A 21674-nucleotide genomic window follows, 5' to 3' on the forward strand; every position below is an offset into this window, starting at 1 on the left:
TTTGGTATTTTGGTTGTTCTGGATCCTTTGGGTCCTCGGGGTCTTTTGGGGTATTTAGGGTCCTTGGGGTCTTTTGGGTCCTCTTGGTACTTTATGTTAAGTATTTCAGGAGACAATTGTGGGTGGCATCAAGTCAGCTGTCCATCCAATGGGTGAAGAGAGTGCCTCGCATTTCATACATCCATACATACATACACACATGCATACTGTTATGGATGTGAGAATTGTGTTTTTTTATTGTAATTCAAAAATATCACCCTCCTTCCTCCATTTGTTGTGTGTAAAGGTCATAGGGCGTCCCTTAGTTAGGTCATATACAATCACGTAGCCAAATCATAGATCTCCCTGTTCAGTAGTTATCTCCTTATTATGTGTATTAGATTAAGGCTGTGTCTTCCATTAATTTAACACTCCATTGTGTTACATATTTATGTGAATGTATGTGAATTACTATTCCGGTCTTTGCTTATCAATGTGTAGTCGATTAAAGGTTGTTGTGATTAAAGGGTCAGGAGCCCTTCTGGGAAAAAGGAGACCGGAAACGGAAGAAGAAAAGACACGAGGTCCTGGAGAAGCGACGATCTTCTTCTTCCTGGCCGAGCTCGGACGCGAGCGGTATCGATTGAGCAACGTAAGAGAATTGGCGTTTCAAAGCCCGTCTGGCGAGAGGAGTTACCGGGACGTGTAACTACCCTTTGACACGTCAAGTCACTGTGGGTTCGTGCACGGAACCAAGCAGCTGGCACAGTTCGCCTCGCCGTATACAAGGCCGCGTACGGGTCGCACCTTGGGCCGTGCGCGCTGGGCAAGCCGCGTGTTGCTGTGCCTGCTTTACATTACCCGCTTTGCTTGGCCAGGAGGTGCGCGCTGCAGCCGTTGTTCCCGGTACGGGACGTGCCCGGTGAAAGCACGTCAGGAAGGGTCCGTTCAACCGCCCACGTGCGGAGATCGAACTACAGGAGTACGGAGACATTGTGAGAGACATTGACCACGGAGGGAGTCGGGAGTGGGGCTCACGTGAGGAATGTATAAGATGGCCATCTTAGAGTTAATGTAGATGAGTTTACATCTTTGTACAATTGAGTGCTGATTGTTGATGGTTGATTGCTCGGGGAATATATCCTTGATTATTCCGGATCCTTGGTGTGGGGTTTTTTCTTGGTTGGAATTCATATTGATTGCGTTACGAAAGCGCATACATAATAAATCTTTCTGGCGGAGTTCCTCTCACGGTCCGGGGGTCACCGAGACCAGGTAGTCACCGGGAGGACCACGTAACAGAATTGGGGGCTCGTCCAAATTACGAGTTGCGGATTTGCAATTGGGTCTACGTCCGGGATATAAAATTGTATAAAATAATAAAAAATAATATTTTTATTAATTAAAATTTATTAATTAAGTATTCATTGGTAAATTTTTGGGGAAATTGGGGTAAAGTCTTGGGTGAAGGTTAACAGGTGTTAACGATAGGCACCATGGCGTTTGTGGTACAGAACTTTGCGGTAACCCCGAGTGAGGCACAGTTCCGAGCGTTACTAAAGTCGGACCTCTTGAAATTGGCCAAACATTTTAACTTGGAGGTCCGAACTAATTTGAGGAAGGCAGAGTTGCAGACCACGGTGATACAGTCTATGGTGGGATTAGGAACATGGGACGAGTTAGCCTGGCAGTGGCTACCCGAAGAACCAGAAGACGTTGAGCTCCGGAAACTGGAGTTGCAATTACGGAGCCAGGAACGGATTAAAGAAGAAGAAAGGAACCCTGGTGTTGGGCTAGTGGCTAGGGTGCCGGCTTAGGATATCCTAGGATCCTGGGTTCGAATCCCGGTCGATCGCTGAATTAACGCCAGGGGGGTTGACTCAGCCTGTCATCCTTCCGAGGTCGGCTAATTGAGTACCAGTTCACTGGTAATTCCCTGCTTGTCGTTAAAGGCGGCAAAAAGGGTTGGCGTCAGGAAGGGCATCCGGCCGTAAAACACTGCTTCAAAAAGGGGACCAAAAAACAACAACAACCACGGTTCCCGAAAAAGGCCAACCCCTGCTTTGTGGGGAAAAATGGCCTCTAAATGTGGTTATTTTATAAAGGAAAGCAGAAGAGAGGAGAGAAGAGAAACAAGCAGAGGAAAGGAGAGTGGAACGAGAACTCCAGGAAAGGTTAAAAGAAGAAGAAAGGAAAGCAGAAAAGGAAAGAGCAGAAGAAGAAAGGAAAGCAGAAAAGGAAAGAGCAGAAGAAGAAAGGAAAGCAGAAAAGGAAAGAGCAGAAGAAGAAAGGAAAGCAGAAAAGGAAAGAGCAGAAGAAGAAAGGAAAGCAGAAAAGGAAAGAGCAGAAGAAGAAAGGAAAGCAGAAGAGAGGAGAGAAGAGAAACAAGCAGAGGAAAGGAGAGTGGAACGAGAACTCCAGGAAAGGTTAGCAGAAGAAGAAAGGAAAGCAGAAAAGGAAAGAGCAGAAGAAGAAAGGAAAGCAGAAAAGGAAAGAGCAGAAGAAGAAAGGAAAGCAGAAGAGAGGAGAGAAGAGAAACAAGCAGAGGAAAGGAGAGTGGAACCAGAACTCCAGGAAAGGTTAGAAGGAAGAAAAGCAGAGGAGAGGAGAGCTGCAAGGGACCACGAAGCAGAGGAGAGAAAAGCGGAAAGGGAATTAAAGGAACGTGACATGGAGCTTCAGCAAGAAATTAAATTCAAGGAGCTGGAGTTAATGAGAGAACGGGGAGAGGGACCACCCTTGCTGACGGGGTCGACACCTAGCCAGAACACCTGGGATGTGGGCAGACATCCAGACAGGCTGGTTCCACCCTTCAGTGAAAAGGAAGTCGCTAAATTATTTCCACACTTTGAGAAAGTGGCTCGACAGTTAAACTGGCCGGAGGAGGCCTGGACCATACCAGTACAAAGTGTGCTGGTGGGAAAAGCTCAAGAGATTTATTCGGCGCTACCAATGGACCAATGTGCAGATTATGAGGTATTGAAGAAGCACATCCTCAAAGCCTATGAGTTGGTTCCGGAAGCTTACCGGCAAAAATTCAGGAATGCCAGGAAGAGGGAGAGTGAGACCCATGTGGAGTTTGCCAGAGTGAAAGAAAACATGTTTGATCGGTGGTGTGAGTCAAAAGGAGTCGGGAAAGACTTCGAAACATTGCGTGACTTGATCCTGGTGGAGGAATTTCAACAGTGTGTCCACGAGGACATCAAAGTGTACCTGCAGGAAAAGAAAGTACCAAAGTTGTGGGACGCAGCCACCATGGCAGATGATTATACCTTAACACACCGGATAGGGGTCCACAAACCTAACTCCTCGCCTAGACTTCAGCAGGGGAGTTATGGAACACCCAGTGCGGAGAACGACCTTACATGGCAGCGGCCTCGAGATGATTATGGGGACAACTCTGATACCCCAACTGTTAGAAATCAGAGGGCTACGGGCCCAAGACAAACTTTTTTTCGGGGGGCTCAAGGCCGACCCCGAGGTTCTCCTCCGGGCCTACTTGTGCTTTTTGCCATAAACCTGGACACTTGATGTCCAGTTGTTACCTCATGAAAAGGGACAACCCAGAGCGGAGTCCGACTAGTACAACTCCGAATGCGATGGCAAACGTAAGAAATCGCCCACAGAAGAGTTACCAACCATTTATTTATGAGGGGTTGGTCTCACTCAAGGGAGACGTGACTCACCCAAGACCGGTTAGGGTGTTGAGGGACACAGGAGCCCATCAATCCTTAATGCTTGAAGGCATTTTGCCATTGTCAAAGAGTACCGCAACTGGTGATAGTGTTCGGTTACAAGGGATCGGTGGCTGTGTTAGTGCCCCACTTCATGTCATCCATTTGGAATCCGATTTGGTGTCAGGACCTGTCACCGTTGGTTTACAAGCCACGCTTCCTGTAGAGGGAGTATCTGTGATTATCGGGAATGATTTGGCCGGGGGGCAAATTTATGGTAACCCGAGGGTGGGTAAAGAGCCCCGCAGGGGAAATAACACCACCCCCGCTTGGGATGGCGACAAAAGTTCCAAGTTATTTGTAGGGGGACTGAACTTCAACACAGAGGAAGAAGTTCTGACCTCTGTCTTCAACAGATATGGGCCGCTGGTGGAAGTGCGGGTGGTAAAAGACAGGGAAACGCAACGGTCAAGAGGGTTCGGCTTTGTCACGTTTGCAAGCACCAGAGACGCCAGAGAGGCAGAGAAGAATTGGAATGGTAAGGATTTGGAGGGTCGGACCATAACAGTAGGGAAGGCAGTTCGTAGGCGTCGAGAGGTCTACAGAAGAGGACAACTTGGCAGTCGTTTTGGGGTTGGCAGCAGCCGACATTACTATGGAGGCTCCCACAGTTACGGCACCTCCCGAAAGAATGAAGGTCAGAGCACTGGCCGAGAAGGAGACCGCCAGTCAGGTAACGGCTGGGACAAGGGGTCCCACCGTAACTGTTAGGAGTCTGGAGAAGTTGAAGCACTATATACGGGGGAGCCGCCGAGCCGGGGCTCCTACACGGACTAACCGTGAACGCCACGTTCTTAAAGGCGTCCAGGTAGTGAACTTTCCTGCACGGACTAACCGTGAACTCCACGTTCTTAAAGGCGTCCATGTAATGAACTTTCCTCCCCGGACTAACCGTGAACTCCACATTCCTTAAGGCGTCCATGTAGGGAATACTCAGGTGGGCCTCCCGAAAAAGTGCTATCGAGAGGTTTAACTTTGGGGGCTTTGGTCACCACCTCTTAACCGTCATTCAAGAGAAACTAGAAGTGGTTGATGCTTGGTCCAGAGGGAATTAATCTAGGGGATTGTGTGAAATTTTGTTGCTTTATTTTTAAGTGATGACTGTGCCCGGGGGGAACTGATGATTTCGGGGGGGGGGGTGAGTTATCTGGTTTGTTTATCCAAGTTGGCCGGCAAAGAAAGTTTTCGCTGGGTTCAAACTTTCTTTCTTGAAGGGGGGGAGTGTTACATATTTATGTGAATGTATGTGAATTACTATTCAGGTCTTTGCTTATCAATGTGTAGTCGATTAAAGGTTGTTGTGATTAAAGGGTCAGGAGCCTTTCTGGGAAAAAGGAGCCCGGAAACGGAAGAAGAAAAGACACGAGGTCCTGGAGAAGCGACGATCTTCTTCTTCCTGGCCGAGCTCGGACGCGAGCGGTATCGATTGAGCAACGTAAGAGAATCGGCGTTTCAAAGCCCGTCTGGCGAGAGGAGTTACCGGGACGTGTAACTACCCTTTGACACGTCAAGTCACTGTGGGTTCGTGCACGGAACCAAGCAGCTGGCACAGTTCGCCTCGCCGTCTACAAGGCCGCGTATGGGTCGCACCTTGGGCCGCGCGTGCTGGGCAAGCCGCGTGTTGCTGTGCCTGCTTTACATTACCTGCTTTGCTTGGCCAGGAGGTGCGCGCTGCAGCCGTTGTTCCCGGTACGGGACGTGCCCGGTGAAAGCACGTCAGGAAGGGTCCGTTCAACCGCCCACGTGCGGAGATCGAACTACAGGAGTACGGAGACATTGTGAGAGACATTGACCACGGAGGGAGTCGGGAGTGGGGCCCACGTGAGGAATGTATAAGATGGCCATCTTAGAGTTAATGTAGATGAGTTTACATCTTTGTACAATTGAGTGCTGATTGTTGATGGTTGATTGCTCGGGGAATATATCATTGATTATTCCGGATCCTTGGTGTGGGGATTTTTCTTGGTTGGAATTCATATTGATTGCGTTACGAAAGCGCATACATAATAAATCTTTCTGGCGGAGTTCCTCTCACGGTCCGGGGGTCACCGAGACCAGGTAGTCACTGGGAGGACCACGTAACAATTGCACCGAATTCAAATAGAGTAGATTCCCTGCACATCCCCCCTTTCGTCAATTGCCAACTGCACTGGGCGGGTTGCTACATTCTGCCGCTGCTGTGGGGTTGTGGTTGTTTTCGCTGCAAGACTCCATTAGCCACGAGGTCATCTCGGAGCCGAAGGTGGGAGGAGTCAGCCCAGCGCCGGGAACAAGGCGTGGCCTTGCCAACGCCTCCTCTAAGGGCGGGGTCGGTGAGCCCTCGCGCCAATCAGGGCCGAGGCGACCTCACCGATGGGCGTGTCCTGGAGGCCGGCGGCTTGATCGCCCGAGGCGAGATATAAGCGCGCGTGGAAGCCTTTGTGAGAGAGACGGGAGATATACAGCAAAGAGACAGTGAACCATTAAGTTCAAGAGGGAGGAGTCCAGAGAGCGAGTTCAAGAGAGGGAGAGAGCCAAGAGAGTGAGAGAGTCCTGCGAGTTGCGAGACAAAGAGAGAGAACCCATCACGCCAGACCCTCCACCAGCAGCATTGACTCCACCAGGTAGCGTTGGCTCCACCAGGCAGCTCCGACCTGTTACCCCGCGGGAACCAGGATCGGTGGCATCGGTGGCCGTCGAGGTCCAGCCCGACGTCCCGTGCGGGATCAAGCTCCAGCCAGCTCCGTGCCTTCCTCACCCTCCAGCCATCCACCTCCTGCCATTCCTGTCATCATCCCCCGTGTAAGTGTGCTCGTAGTCTGTCTTTGTGTGTCTTGTCCCTGGGTATAAGTAAGACTGCCATAGGTAAGCTAGCGTTGCACTGTGTCTCCTTGCTTCTTTCTGTCTTTTATTTTATTATCCTTCCTTCTTCCTTGGTTTCTTTAATTGTGTAAATAGTAGTAATAAATAGTATTCGTATTCCCAATCCTTTTGCCTTTGTCTTCTTCTTCTTCACATCTGTCGTCTTTGTCTTTTCCCCATTGACAACCTGTGGCACGATTTGGCCAACGTAAAGAATCGGGTCTAGTCTTGGTAAACGGCTCACGCCGCAGTTCGCTTCGCTCGGCGCAAACATCCAATCCATTACGCTGCGGCCGTGAGCGGGGGAGTATTTCCTCGCGTGCCGGTAAGCGCTGGTAATTAGGTCATAGGACGTTTGGGCCTACTACCCTACCCAGCGCCGACCGGGCGTGGCGTCATACCCCCGGGACCACGTCGGTCAGTCATAAGCGAGGGGATTAATCCCACTTTGGAAAGTGGGGAAGGCCGACGTTGGATTCCGCAACATTTGGTGTCGGGAGCGAGATTCGGACCTGAAGCGCGACTAGCGCGCTCAAATTACGAGTGGCCCAAAAAATTGTATTTTATAACATCCGAAATTTAAAATCGTGCCATGGATGGTCAAGGCGACGGGATGCCGGTGGGGGAAATAGAAGAGGGGTTAGGGGTAACCCAGGACCAAAGGGAAGAAATGGAGGAGGAGAGCAATGGTAACGTGGTTGTGGGGGGATCAGGCGCACAAAATGGCGCCCTCGCGCACGAGGTTGGGGGTGCACAAAATGGCGGCGCCGCGGAGGTCGAGCCCGCGGTGGCGGCTGGGGTCGCTGGGCAAACCGGGTTTGACCTCAGATTATTCCTGACCCAACTGAATGCAAAAATGGATAGAATGGGGCAGCAATTGGGGGGCCAAATTGGAGCAATGGGGGGCCAAATGGGGGCAATGAGGGACGAAGCGAGGGGTACCAGTGAGCAATTGAGTGACGGGTTGGGTAGTCTAGAACAAAGGATGGGGGAGCGATTAGAAAATCAAATCGGGGGGCTAGAAGCTAAATTTGAGGGTTTAGACAATAAATTTGAGGGGTTAGACAACGGGATAAAAGAGGTAAAGAATGGGTTAACGGGGCTAGAAGATAAGATGGAAGGCAAATTGCGGGAAATAGGGGAGCAATCCGCCCGGGAAATCAAACAGATGGGGAACCAGATAGAGGGGGTGAAAATCGGGTTAGACACTAAATTGGATGCTCAGAGGAATGAATTGGGACAGATGAAGGCGGCATCTACTAAAGAAATGGAGGAGATGGGGGAGGAAATAAGACGAGCTGTAAGCGAGGAGGTCTCGGGGGTACGCGAGGAGGTAAAGCGAGGTGAGAAGCGTATGGAGAAAGAGGTGAGAAATGGGACGGCAAAGTTACAAGGGGGCATAGAGGAGTTGACGCAGGAGGTGGAACAGCTGACGGTGGGACAAAAGGAACTAATGGAGCAGGTGGAAAAGAACACTGCGGTACTAGTAGGGTTGAAAGCGACACAAAAAGAACTAAAAAATGAACTCATAGCGACAAAGAGGGAATGTCAGATGGTACGTGAGGGACTGACAACGAGGTTGGACGAGGTGACGGAGGCAATGGAGACGAAGGATCGGGAGGTGAGGACGCACATAGAAACGGTCAAGGTGGCCTTAGAGGACGAAATTGAGGAGACGCACCGGGAAATAAAAGAGGTGAAGCAAAAGTTAGAGGATGTGGAAGAGGGGGTGAGTGAAATTAAGAAGAGACGGAGGGAAACTAAGAAGGAGATAAAGGAGGAAGTGATGGAGTATGTGCAAGGTCTGTGCTCAAACTATGATGATGTGCTTGCTAACCAAATAAAGAGTTTGCAGGTGGCGGAGGAGGTACGGAGACGAGGTGCCAAGGTGAGTGGCGATATACGCGGAAATGTATATGGTGTGAGGGGAGATTCAGTCGGCTTGGGGGTTGGTTTGGACCCGGGTGTTCGTGAGAGGCCGCTGGTGAAGTGTGCGACAGGTGCAGAGTGTGAAGGAGGAGGTGTGCGAGAATGTCCGACTCTGGGGTGTGTAAGGAAAAAGTGTGCGCCGAGGAGTGAGTGTGCTGTCGAGAGTGAGTTGGTCGTAGCACGTGTGCGGGGGGGCACATGGAAGCGCGTAGTGGGGAGTGTTACAGGGGATGTAACGGGAGAATGCACACCTGTGGTGAGTGTTACGGAGGGTGTAACGGGAGAGTGTGCGCAAGAGGATGCGCGAGAAAGGTGTGTAACAGCGGAGTGCATGATAACGGAGTGCGTTGTCAAGAGTAAGGATGAATGCGCGACCGAGTGTGGTGGTAAGAGTCGTGAGAGTGACACGGAGCGTGAGTTGGTTGTGGCAGGTGAGCGAGGATGTACACCTGGGATGGAAGGATGCACACCTGGAATGATCGAGCGCGTGTGGGAATGCACGCTCGAGGTAGTAGTAAGGCACGTGATTGGGTGTGCAAGTGAGTGCACACCCGTGGTTGTCACAGAGGATGTGACCGAGGAGGGGGTGCGAAGAGGTGTGTTGGTGAGGTGTGCGAGCGACGAGTGTGTGCTAAGGTGTGCGGTGGTCAGAGGAGTGACGAAGTCTATGAGTGAACCTGGAGGGTGTGTCAGAGAAGGTGCAATGACAAAGAGCATGGAGACAGCTGGATGTGTGAGCAAGGAACGGGCTGCGGGGTGTAAGCATGCAAGTGGAGCATCGACGCTAACCGGGTTAGCGGTTAGATCGACTTATAGCCGAAGCGGGCCCTCGGTTCGTGCCGGGCTTCGTGTGCCACTGGAACCAGCTGGGATCGTAACCGCGGCGGTTTCGAAAGAACCACCGTGCGGGATCCACGCCGGGCCGCGCTCTGAACGGCCGCGTGCGTGCCCCGCTAGGCGGAACGGGCGGCCCAGTAAGAAGGGTCGGGACGGCGACCTCTTTTGGTTGAGGCGTTCCGGCAGGGCGAGATCGGGTCATCAGGCGGGAGACCGAAAGGCTCCGTGCCGAGGTGGACCTTGGGATCTCGGCCTGAGCGAACCCCCTTCCCTGCACCGAATGCCGGACGGATCCAACCGCCAGCACCGAACCACCCGCATTCATTGCCCTGCTTTGCGAAGCCGGGCTTTGAAGATGAATTGGCGCACCGAGAGCCTCACGTAATGGACATTTGGTAGGGATAGGGAATTTGGAAAAGAAAAATTTGTGATTGGCAGTGGTTGGAAAATTTTTGATTGGTTGGAATTTTGAGAGCAAAATTGGTAGTGAGAGATACCCGATGTGGTGGGATGGCAACTCTGCCATCCCTCACAGCGGGGGCAAAGGAGCACTAGTTATGGGGTTGACAGTGAAAACTAGCCCGGGAGGGTTAGGATATCGTGTGTAGGGACCTAGAGATTGACCATAGGTAACGGTAAGGTTAGGTAGCGACTTTGGACAAGTAGTGGGGACTTAGAGAGGGTAGTTGGATGATAATTACGAGGGAGCGCAATAATGTAAGGGGCGACGGGGAAGCGCGAGTTTTAGCAGGGCACCAGGTAGATCAGATGATGCTGTGTGTGTGTTTAAATGTGTACTCAGGAGTGTATTGTGAGAAGGTGATTGTGAGTTGTATTGAGCGTGGAAGTGTATGGAGCAGTGAGTGAGGAACAATTGAGATTGCACAGGTGTGCAACTGAACAGGCGTATGGAGCAGTGTATGAGTGAGTAATCGTGATTGTGTGTTGTGTTGACCAAATGGTCCTGGGAGGAAGGAGGGTGCAGGAAGCACCAAGAGGAGTGATTGCACAGGTGTGCAACTGCAGGTGAATGGAGAATGGTTGAGTGGAATATATGGAGTATGGAATGGATGGTCGTGGAGTGAGTATGGTGGAAACTGTGGATTGGAGTGGATGGTGCGAAGGTGTGAATGGGGGAAGAGTGGACCCCCATCACGAATACCCGGGGAGGGTAGTGTAAGTGTTAGGTAGAGTGTACAGGTAAATTGTGGTTGGATATTGGCATCTGTGGTGCGTGTGGAAGAATGGAGTTTGGATGGGTGCATTAGTGACGTGGAAATGGCTGGGCGTGTGGCCTGTTAGTGTGTGTAGTTGGTTGAGCACTCCACCACTGTGAGGATGTCGGCCAGGTGAGGCCGCAGGTGGGCTCTGGGAGCCGGTAGAGTTGTGGATGGGGCCCGAGGATCCGGAGGACGGACCCGGGTAGCTCAGTGCCAGAGAGGGCACCGAGTGGGGAGAGCGCCAGAGGGCCTTCCCCAGGTAGATAGGTTAGGTTAAGGAGCAGGTAAGCTCGGAGGCAACTACAGTGGTGGAGGTGTGCAGGTGGGTAGACCTGCTGGGAGAGCCACACGACCCAGTCATGAAATTGTGCAAGGGCACAGGGAGTTGAATCAGGGGAGTGAGACCCCAAATTGATGAAGCACAACAGTTTGGTCAATGGGAATTGGTTTTTAGAACCCATAGAGTAAGTTGGCTAATGGTTTTGCAGGGAAAGACCCCGGGTAGTGCAAAGAGTATTAAAGTCATTTAGAGGATAGTTAGGATTAAGAATCTCCTCGCACCATCTACATCCACTCACCTGGGGTGACGCTACTCCACACCATGCCAGGTTTGATTATTTTTATTGTGCAAATGTTTGGAATGTGAGACGCATCATGACGTGGGTGTGACATTGTGCTTTGTGTTCCATCTCTCCCTCCTTATGAGGATTGATGATGAATTGGTGATGGCAAATTTTGGTTATAGGGATTGTGGTGACGAAATTGGTATAGGGGAAATATGGGGAAGACGTGACGGCAGTGACGAATTTGTAACTGCGTAGGATTTTTGTACATATGGGGTAAGGGCAAGGGTTGAGTAGGTAACAGGGGGGGTGACGTACGGTAGGGACGAGCTTTCTCACTTCGCTCTCCGTACGCACCTCGTCTTGCATTGCCTTGTTGATGTGTACCCTTGTGACCTTACCCCTCACTCACCTGTCTTCGTCCCCCCCCCCCCCCCCCTTGTCTCCCACCCGAGGACTGTGCGCCACTGGGCGCTGAGGGGAGCGTGCGGGAGTCAGCCATTGTGTGCCAGAGCTCTCGCAACCACAGCTGTCTGCATCGATGCACCACGTATGGACCACATGTCTGTGACTGAGCACCACTTATGGACCCCATGGGTTGGGGGCATGGCCCCTCTGCTGGAACCGGCCATGAAGGCCCGAGATCTTGCTGGCGGACCTTGGTCACAGGGCACCTATGCCACACAGGTGAACCACACATAGTCGGCCCTTTGGGCCATAAATAAAAACGGACACGTTTGGTGCATTTCATTTTATTATTGCAAATAGGCCGCCAGCAAAGAAGTTGACAACATCTGGAAGAACATTAGCCAGCAGAGGAGCCGAAGAGCAAGACCACCAGCAGGGTTTGGGTTTACTGTTTTTATTGAACTGTGGTGACTGTGCACCGATTGGTGCTTGATGGTGTTTTGGTGCTTTCTGGTGCGTCGATGCAGCACAGGCTGTCTCCCCCCCCCCCCCCCCCAAAAGAACAATCACAGGTCCTGGGTTAGTTTTGTAAATACCAGTAGCGTCATTGTAAATAATGCGCCCCCACCGTAAGTGTTTAGTTTGAAAACCATTCCGCAATTCGGTTAGCTGTGGGCGTGAGTCTGTTAGGTAGGGTGCAATGGAGCAGCGGGACATATTTATTTGTGTTTTAAAACCGTCACACTCAGGGTCAGGTTAAATGTAGAGTGAACTACACCTACGTGCCACACTAAAGGTAAAAGTAATAGGCCCGGGACGTGCCTAAGAGGAGGAGGGTGCAGTGTTATGGATGTGAGAATTGTGTTTTTTTATTGTAATTGTAAAATATCACCCTCCTTCCTCCATTTGTTGTGTGTAAAGGTCAAAGGGCGTCCCTTAGTTAGGTCATATACAATCACGTAGCCAAATCATAGATCTCCCTGTTCAGTACTTATCTCCTTATTATGTGTATTAGATTAAGGCTGTGTCTTCCATTAATTTAACACTCCATTGCACTGAATTCAAATAGAGTAGATTCCCTGCACATCCCCCCTTTCGTCAATTGCCAACTGCACTGGGCGGGTTGCTACATTCTGCCGCTGCTGTGGGGTTGTGGTTGTTTTCGCTGCAAGACTCCATTAGCCACGAGGTCATCTCGGAGCCGAAGGTGGGAGGAGTCAGCCCAGCGCCAGGAACAAGGCGTGGCCTTGCCAACGCCTCCTCTAAGGGCGGGATCGGTGAGCCCTCGCGACCAATCAGGGCCGAGGCGACCTCACCGATGGGTGTGTCCTGGAGGCCGGCGGCTTGATCGCCCGAGGCGAGATATAAGCGCGCGCGGAAGCCTTTGTGAGAGAGACGGGAGATATACGGCGAAGAGACAGCGAACCATTAAGTTCAAGAGGGAGGAGTCCAGAGAGCGAGTTCAAGAGTGGGAGAGAGCCAAGAGAGTGAGAGAGTCCTGCGAGTTGCGAGACAAAGAGAGAGAACCCGTCACGCCAGACCCTCCACCAGCAGCTTTGACTCCACCAGGTAGCGTTGGCTCCACCAGGCAGCTCCGACCCGTTACCCAGCGGGAACCAGGATCGGTGGCATCGGTGGCCGTCGAGGTCCAGCCCGACGTCCCGTGCAGGATCAAGCTCCAGCCAGCTCCGTGCCTTCCTCTCCCACCAGCCATCCACCTCCTGCCATTCCTGTCATCATCCCCCGTGTAAGTGTGCTCGTAGTCTGTCTTTGTGTGTCTTGTCGCTGGGTATAAGTAAGACTGCCATAGGTAAGCTAGCGTTGCACTGTGTCTCCTTGCTTCTTTCTGGCTTTTATTTTATTATCCTTCCTTCTTCCTTGGTTTCTTTAATTGTGTAAATAGTAGTAATAAATAGTATTCGTATTCCCAACCTTTGGCTTTGTCTTCTTCTTCTTCTTCACATCCGTCGTCTATGTCTTTTCCCCATTGACAACCTGTGGCACGATTTGGCCAACGTAAAGAATCGGGTCTATTCTTGGTAAACGGCACACGCCGCAGTTCGCTTCGCTCGGCGCAAACATCCAATCCATTACGCTGCGGCCTTGAGCGGGGGAGTATTTCCTCGCATGCCGGGAAGCGCTGGTAATTAGGTCATAGGACGTTTTGGCCTACTACCCTACCCAGCGGCGACCGGGCGTGGTGTCATACCCCCGGGACCACGTCGGTCAGTCATAAGCGAGGGGATTAATCCCCCCTTGGTAAGTGGGGAAGGCCGACGTTGGATTCCGCAACATCCATCCAATGGGTAAAGAGAGTGCCTCGCATTTCATACATACTGTTGCGGATATGGGATTTGGCCTCCATCCATATCCGCTTGTAAATATTCCCCTATTTCCCCAATACTCCCCAACTATCCCCAATCCCCCATTCCCTAGTCCCATTGTCTGTAAACAACACTCTGTAGAACCGACCTTCCCCTATTTCCCCCATTAAATGTCGCACCCAGGTTCACCGCATCTCACGTAGACAACTATAGGACATCCTGCTAGTTATTCTTAGTCTATGTCAGTTAAGGACTCGTTTCCATTAATTCTGACTCTTCGTTGCACCAGAATGTGATTGTATGGCACCAGTAGTGAGTTTAGGACCTCCCAATACCTCCCCACAACCTCATCTCCGCATCCTCCCATCATCTCATGGAACTACAACAACAACTACAACAACAGAGGGGGGCGGCGCGGCGCGGCGCGGGGAGTGTGCGTCCTCACTCCGGCTTGGTTAGCCGCCATTGCCCATGTGCTCCACGGGGTTACCACGAAGGGGCTGACTGTCAGCTCCTCGTCAAGGGCGGAGCCCGGTAACCCCCCGCACCCAATAAGAAGCGGCGGGCCGATTCCATCTGGGGCGGAGCTAACGAGCCGAGGGCGTGTCACTCCCCGCTGGATATACGCAGCCACTTACCGGAGGTGACGTCAGATGCGCCCCCAGCTTGAAGAGAACCAGACGCCACCTCCAGCGCGACGATACCTCCCTGCATCTTTTGGACCGCGCTATCCTGTCCCTGAGCCAAGGTGCACCTTGTGCTGTCCAGCGACTACCTGCCCTTCCTTGCCATCAATCCCTGTGTGAGTCAGTCTTGTCCCGTTTATCTGTGGTCTGTCGGGAATAAGATAAGTGTGTCTAAGTGCCTACCTTCCTATGCTGTACCTCTTGTCCTTGTAATCTCAACGCTCTGCATACAAATATTATAACCTCCTCCGGAGGTCTTGAGAACTGTACCCCTGGTGTCGTGTCATCTAACCCAGCCGTTGTGTCCTTTCCTTAATTGATTTAGCATAGCGCGACTTAGTCAACGTTCGAGTGGAATCGGGTAAACTGTGCAGACGCGGTCATACCAAACCGCTCGGTAAACTAACAACCAAAACCGCGTCTGTAACATTTGGTGTCGGGAAGTGGGATTCGATCCGGAGCGCGTTTCACGCGCTCGAAATTATAACAGCGAAATTTGATTGTGTTTTCAAAAAAAAATAAAAACCCGAATTTTGAAAGTCGCGCTATGGCAGACCAAGACGGCTGGGTTCCGGTAGAGGAGAGTGAGGCAGGGTCGATCCAGGACCAAAATGAGGGACATGAGGAGAGCGAAGCAGTGAGGGTGGCAGGGTCGCAAAATAGCGTCGTCACGCACGAGGTTACGGGCGCGCAAAATGGCGCCTCGCACATGGCCACGGCGTCCACGCCCGCGACCGTAGTAGCGCCACTGGTGGATATGAACCTTTTTTTAATACAAATAAAGGCCCTTATGGCCCAGAATAGTGAGCAAATGAGGGCTAATAGTGAGCGATTGGGTGAGCGATTGGAGGGCCAAATGGGGGTAATGAGGGACGAAGCGAGGGCTCAGAGTAAGCAATTGGGGGTAATGGGAAACCAAATGGGGGTAATGGGGAACCGGATGGTAGCTCAGGGTGAGCGATTGGAGGGCCAAATGGGGGTAATGAGGGACGAAGCGAGGGGTACCGGTGAGGGGTTAGACAATAATTTTAAGGGATTAGACAAGAAATTTGGGAAGTTAGACAATAATTTTGAGGAGTTAGACAAGAAATTTGGGAAGTTAGACAATAATTTTGAGGGGTTAGACAATGGGATAAAAGAGGTGAGAAATGGGTTAATGGGGGTAGAAAACAGAATGGCCGCTCAAGAGAATCAAATGGAAGGGATGCAAAAGGGGTTAGAGGGGTTAGAAAACAGGATGGAAGGCAAATTGAGGGACATGAGGGACCAAGCGGAAAGGGAAGTTAAACAAATGGGGCAGCAGATAGAGGGGGTCAGAATGGGGGTAGAAACCAAACTGGATGCTCACAGGGAGGAAATGGAGCAGATGAGGGTGGCATCTGGGCAGGAGATGCAAGTGATGGGTGAAGAGATCAGAAGAGGTGTGAGTGAGGAGGTCGGAGGAGTGCGCGAGGTGGTGAGGCACTGTAAGGAGCACATGGAGAAGGAGGTGAGAAAGGGGACTGTAAAGTTACAAGGGGGCATAGAGGACCTGACGCAGGAAGTAGAACAACTGACAGAGGGACAAAAAGAACTAACGGACCAGGTAAAGAAGAACACAGCGGTAATAGGAGGGTTAAAAGCGACACAAAATGACCTAAAAAATGACTTGGTAGCGACGAAGAGGGAATGTCAGATGGTACGTGAGGGACTGACCACGAGGTTGGACGAGGTGATAGAGGTAATGGAGACGAAGGACCGGCAGGTGAGGACGCACATGGAAACGGTCAAGGTAGCCTTAGAGGACGAGCTTGAGGAGACGTACCGGGACATAAAAGAGGTGAAGCAGAAATTAGAAGAAGTGGAAGAAGGGGTGAGCGAAATTAAGAAGCGACGGAGAGAGGATAAGAAAGAGATAAAGGAGGAAGTAAAAGAATTGGTCCAAAGTCTGTGTTTGGATCGTGATGATGTGCTCATTAACCGGATGAGGGATTCGCAGGTGATGGAGGAGAAGCGAAGAGGAAGAGGACCCGGTGTAAGTGGTGACCAATATGGTCGTGCGTATGATGCGCCAGGGGATTTAAGAAGCTTGGGGGTCGAGATGGACCCGGGTGTTCGTGAGAGGCCGTTGGTGAAGTGTGCGACAGGTCTGGTGTGCGAAAAAGGAGGTGTGCGAGAAAGTCCGACTCTGGGGTGTGTGAGGAAAAAGTGCGTGCCAAGGAGTGAGGGTGCTGGCGAGAGTGAGTCGGTCGTAGCGCGTGTGCGAGGGAGCACATGGAAGCGCGGTGTGGTAAGTGTTACAGAGGGTGTGATGGGAGAGTGTGCGCAAGAGTGTGCGCGAGAGAGGTGTGTAACGGACGGGTGCATGAGAAAAGAGTGCGCTGTCAAGAGTAAGGGTGAGTGCGCTGTCAAGAGTAGTGGTGAGAGTAGTGAGAGTGACAAGGAGCGTGAGTTGGTTGTGACAGGTGAGCGAGGATGTGAACCTGGAATGGAAGGATGCACACCTGGAATGGTAGAGCGTGAGTGGGAATGCACGCTGGAATTGGTAGTGAGGCACGTGGTTGGGTGTGCGAGTGAGAGCACACCTGTGGTTGTCACAGAGGAGGTGACCGAGGAGGGGGCGCGAAGAGGTGTGTTGGTGAGGTGTGCGAGCGACGAATGTGTGCCAAGGTGTTCGGTGGTCAGGTGTGTGACCAAGTCGGTGAGCGGAATGGGTGTACCGAGGTGTGTAAGAAGAGGTACGACGAGGAGCATGGAAACGGCTGGATGTATGAGCACGAAAGGGGTAGCGTATGCTTGTAAGCATCCAGGTGAGGCATCGACGATAACCGGGTTAGAGGTTAGGTCGACTTTTAGCCGAAGCGGGCCCTCGGTGCGTGCCGCGAGAACCAGCGGGGATCCGAGCCACGGCGGGTTCGAAAGGACCGCCGTGCGCGATCCACGCTGGGCCTCGCGTGGAACGGCCGTGTCCGGGCTCCACTAGGCGGAGCGGGCAGCTGGATAGGAAGGGTCGTCATGGCGACCACTTTTTGTTGAGGCATTCCGGCAGGTCGAGATCGGGACATTGGATGGCTCCACGCCGGGGTGGTGCGTGGGATCTCGGCCCGGGTAAGCCCCCGTCCCTGCACCGAGTGCCGGACGCGTCCAGCCGCTGGCACAACACAACCCGCATTCATTGCTCGGCTTTACGAAGCCGGGCTTTGGACAGGAATTGGCGCACCGAGAGGCATTAGTGAGTAGACTGTGTGATGAGGTTAGTGTTTTGGACCCAAAATTAGAAAAAAACAAAATTTGATGATTGGCAAAGGATTGGCAGTAATGATTCGCAGATGATGAGTAGTGATTGGCAAATTTTTGATTTGTTGAAATTTGATGTGCAAAATTGGTAGTGAGCGCTGGGCCCGGTGGGTAAGGGTGGCATCCCTGCCACCCTTCCTATGGTGGGGCAAATGCGCTATAGTTTATGGGGTTTATGGCAGTGAAAACTAGCCCGGGTGGGTTAGGATATGGTGTGTAGGGATCTAGCGAAGATGACAGTAGGTAACGTTAAGGTTAGATAGTGACTGATACCTGTAGTGGGGACGCAGGTAGATTAGTATGGATGATAATGACGAGGGAGCGCAAGAGTTTAAAGGGACGACTGGGAAGCGCAAGTGTCAGAGGGGAGTAGTTAGATGAGATGATGCTGTGTGGGAACTGGACAGGTGTGTGGAGCAGTGTATGAGTAGTGAGTGTTGTGGATCAGCGCGAATGCGCTTGGGGAGAGAAGGGTGCAGGTGGCACCAGGTGTGAGAGCACAGGTGTGCAAGTGAGTGGTGTGGAGAGAGTTGGAGTAAGTGGTACGGAGTGGTGTGCATGGTGCGAAGGTGTGGATGGGGGAAGAGTGGACCCCCATCACGGATACCCGGGGCGGGTAGTGTAAGTGTTAGGTAGAGGGTATAGGTAAATTGTGGTTGGATATTGGCATTTGTGGTGCGGTCGCAGAATGGTATTTGGATGGGTGCATTAGTGTTGTGGAAATGGCTGGGCGTGTAGCCTGTTAGTGTGTGTAGTTGGTTTGGGCACTCCACCACTGTGAGGATGTCGGCCAGGTGAGGCCGCAGGTGGGCTCTGGGAGCCGGTAGAGTTGTGGAGGGGGCCCGAGGATCCGGAGGAGGGGCCCGGGTAGCCCAGTGCCAGAGAGGGCACCGAGTGGGGAGAGAGCCAGAGGGCCTTCCCCAAGTAGATAGGTTAGGGTAAGGAGCAGGTAAGCTCGGAGGCAACTGCAGTGGTGGAGGTGTGCAGGTGGGTAGACCTGCTGGGAGAGCTACACGTCGCGGCCCAGAAATTGTGCGAGGGCACCGGGAGATGAATCGGGGGAGTGAGACCCCAAATTGAAAAGCACCACAGTTTGTCAATGGGAATTGGTTTTTAGAACCCATAGTGTAAGAGGGCCAATGGTTTGGCAGGAGAAAGACCCCGGGTAATGTAAAGTTGTTAAAGTCATTTAGGAAATAGTTAGGATTGATGAACCTGTCGCACCATACGCAGCCACTTACCTGTGGTGATGATGATGACTCCACACCTGTGTTTTCTTTGTTCTGTGATGCAGGAAATAAGAATTGCTGTTGGATTTGTGAGACGCATCACGACGTGGATGAGACATTGGGGTGATTCCATCTCTCCCTCCTTAGGAGGGACTGATGATGAATTGCTGATGGCAAATTTTGATGTTGAGTTGGAGATGGCAAATTGTGATGAGAGTTGGAAATGGCAAATTTGATTGGTTAGGAGGGAGAGAAGACGAATTTGGTTTATGGGAGGAACGGGGAAGACAGTAGGGACGTTTGTTGATTTGTAAAGTAGATGTTTATGGGTAGTGTTGTGTTTTGTGGATGCAGTAAGGGGTAAGGGAGGGGCAATGTAGGTTACCTGGTGGGGGGGGGGCGTACGGTAGGAACGTACCTGTCTCACCTGGTTCCCATGTGCCCCCAGTGCTTTGGGGCAGAGAGAGAGGAGAGAGAGGTGCTGGCTCCGCAGTTGTGGGCCTGCACTTTCGCTGCTTGCTGCCGGGATCGATACACCATATGGACCGCAATTTTTGTGGCCGCCCACCATGGACCGCAGTCTTTTGCGGGCAAGCACCACCCGTCGATGGACCTATGGGTCAACGTGGCACCTATGCCAGACAGGTGAACCACTAATAGTTGGCCCCCTGACGGCCACAATAAAGAAATGGACGCGGTTGGCGCCTTTCTTTATTTTTGAAAGAAGCCAGAAGGCCAAGTGCACCACACGAAGACAAGACCAGCGGCAGAACATCGGCCGGCTGCGACACCACCGGTGACCATAAACACTTTATTGGTGCACCGGATGGTGCTGACTGTACATGATGGGGTGGTGCTTTTGGTGCTTGGATGGGGTGCTCTGCACATTATTAAAGGCCGTAGGGCCACAGAGCACTCGTGGGTTGGTGTATCGATGCTGGCATGCGTGCTCTCTCTATGCATAACATCTGCATGTGTTCCTCCAAAAACAGGTCCTGGATCGTAGTGTAAATATCAGTGTAGTCTTGTATAAATGATGCTCCCTACCGGCTGTATGTTTAGTTTGAGGATTCTTTCCGCGATTCGGTTATCCTGTGGGTGTGTTTCCGTGAGGAGAAGGGTGCAACGTCGCAGGGGGACATATTTACTCATTTGTAAACATCTGTAAAACTGTCGCACTCAGGGTAGAGTTAATAGTAGAGGGAACTACATCTGAGTGCCACACTAACGTAGGTAAAGATTTATCGGGTCGGGAAGCCCCGAGGTAGAGAAGGGTGCAATGTTGCGGATATGGGATTTGGCCTCCATCCATATCCGCTTGTAAATATTCCCCAATTTCCCCAATACTCCCCAACTATCCCCAATCCCCCATTCCCTAGTCCCATTGTCTGTAAACAACACTCTGTAGAACCGACCTTCCCCTATTTCCCCCATTAAATGTCGCACCCAGGTTCACCGCATCTCACGTAGACAACTATAGGACATCCTGCTAGTTATTCTTAGTCTATGTCAGTTAAGGACTCATTTCCATTAATTCTGACTCTTTGTTGCACCAGAATGTGATTGTATGGCACCAGTAGTGAGTTTAGGACCTCCCAATACCTCCCCACAACCTCATCTCCGCATCCTCCCATCATCTCATGGAACTACAACAACAACTACAACAACAGAGGGGGGCGGCGTGGCGCGGCGCGGGGAGTGTGCGTCCTCACTCCGGCTTGGTTAGCCGCCATTGCCCATGTGCTCCACGGGGTTACCACGAAGGGGCTGACTGTCAGCTCCTCGTCAAGGGCGGAGCCCGGTAACCCCCCGCACCCAATAAGAAGCGGCGGGCCGATTCCATCTGGGGCGGAGCTAACGAGCCGAGGGCGTGTCACTCCCCGCTGGATATACGCAGCCACTTACCGGAGGTGACGTCAGATGTGCCCCCAGCTTGAAGAGAACCAGACGCCACCTCCAGCGCGACGATACCTCCCTGCATCTTTTGGACCGCGCTATCCTGTCCCTGAGCCAAGGTGCACCTTGTGCTGTCCAGCGACTACCTGCCCTTCCTTGCCATCAATCCCTGTGTGAGTCAGTCTTGTCCCGTTTATCTGTGGTCTGTCGGGAATAAGATAAGTGTGTCTAAGTGCCTACCTTCCTATGCTGTACCTCTTGTCCTTGTAATCTCAACGCTCTGCATACAAATATTATAACCTCCTCCGGAGGTCTTGAGAACTGTACCCCTGGTGTCGTGTCATCTAACCCAGCCGTTGTGTCCTTTCCTTAATTGATTTAGCATAGCGCGACTTAGTCAACGTTCGAGTGGAATCGGGTAAACTGTGCAGACGCGGTCATACCAAACCGCTCGGTAAACTAACATCCAAAACCGCGTCTGTAACAATACATACATACACACAAACATACAAACATACATTCATTCATTCATACATACATACATACGTACATGCATACATACATGCATACATACGTACATACGTACAAACATACATACATACATACGTACATACATACATACGTACATACATACATACATACAAACAAACACTTGCTCCATGACAAATAGATTATTAACTGTGTTATACTTTCTGATTCCACTCGAAGCAAAACTCAATTGATGCGAAATAAGCGATAAACCTCAGAATTTA

General features: G+C 51.6%; 1 long non-coding RNA gene across 1 annotated transcript in view; it reads right to left on the minus strand.

The window, feature by feature from the left end:
* The window catches only part of LOC144892446 (uncharacterized), a 689374-nt gene that overhangs the window by 478668 nt on the left and 189032 nt on the right, over positions 1–21674 (minus strand). The window lies entirely within an intron of this gene.

The sequence above is a fragment of the Myxine glutinosa genome, chromosome 5, assembly GCF_964187855.1.
Source record: "Myxine glutinosa chromosome 5, kmMyxGlut1.1, whole genome shotgun sequence".
Lineage (NCBI taxonomy): Eukaryota > Metazoa > Chordata > Myxini > Myxiniformes > Myxinidae > Myxine > Myxine glutinosa.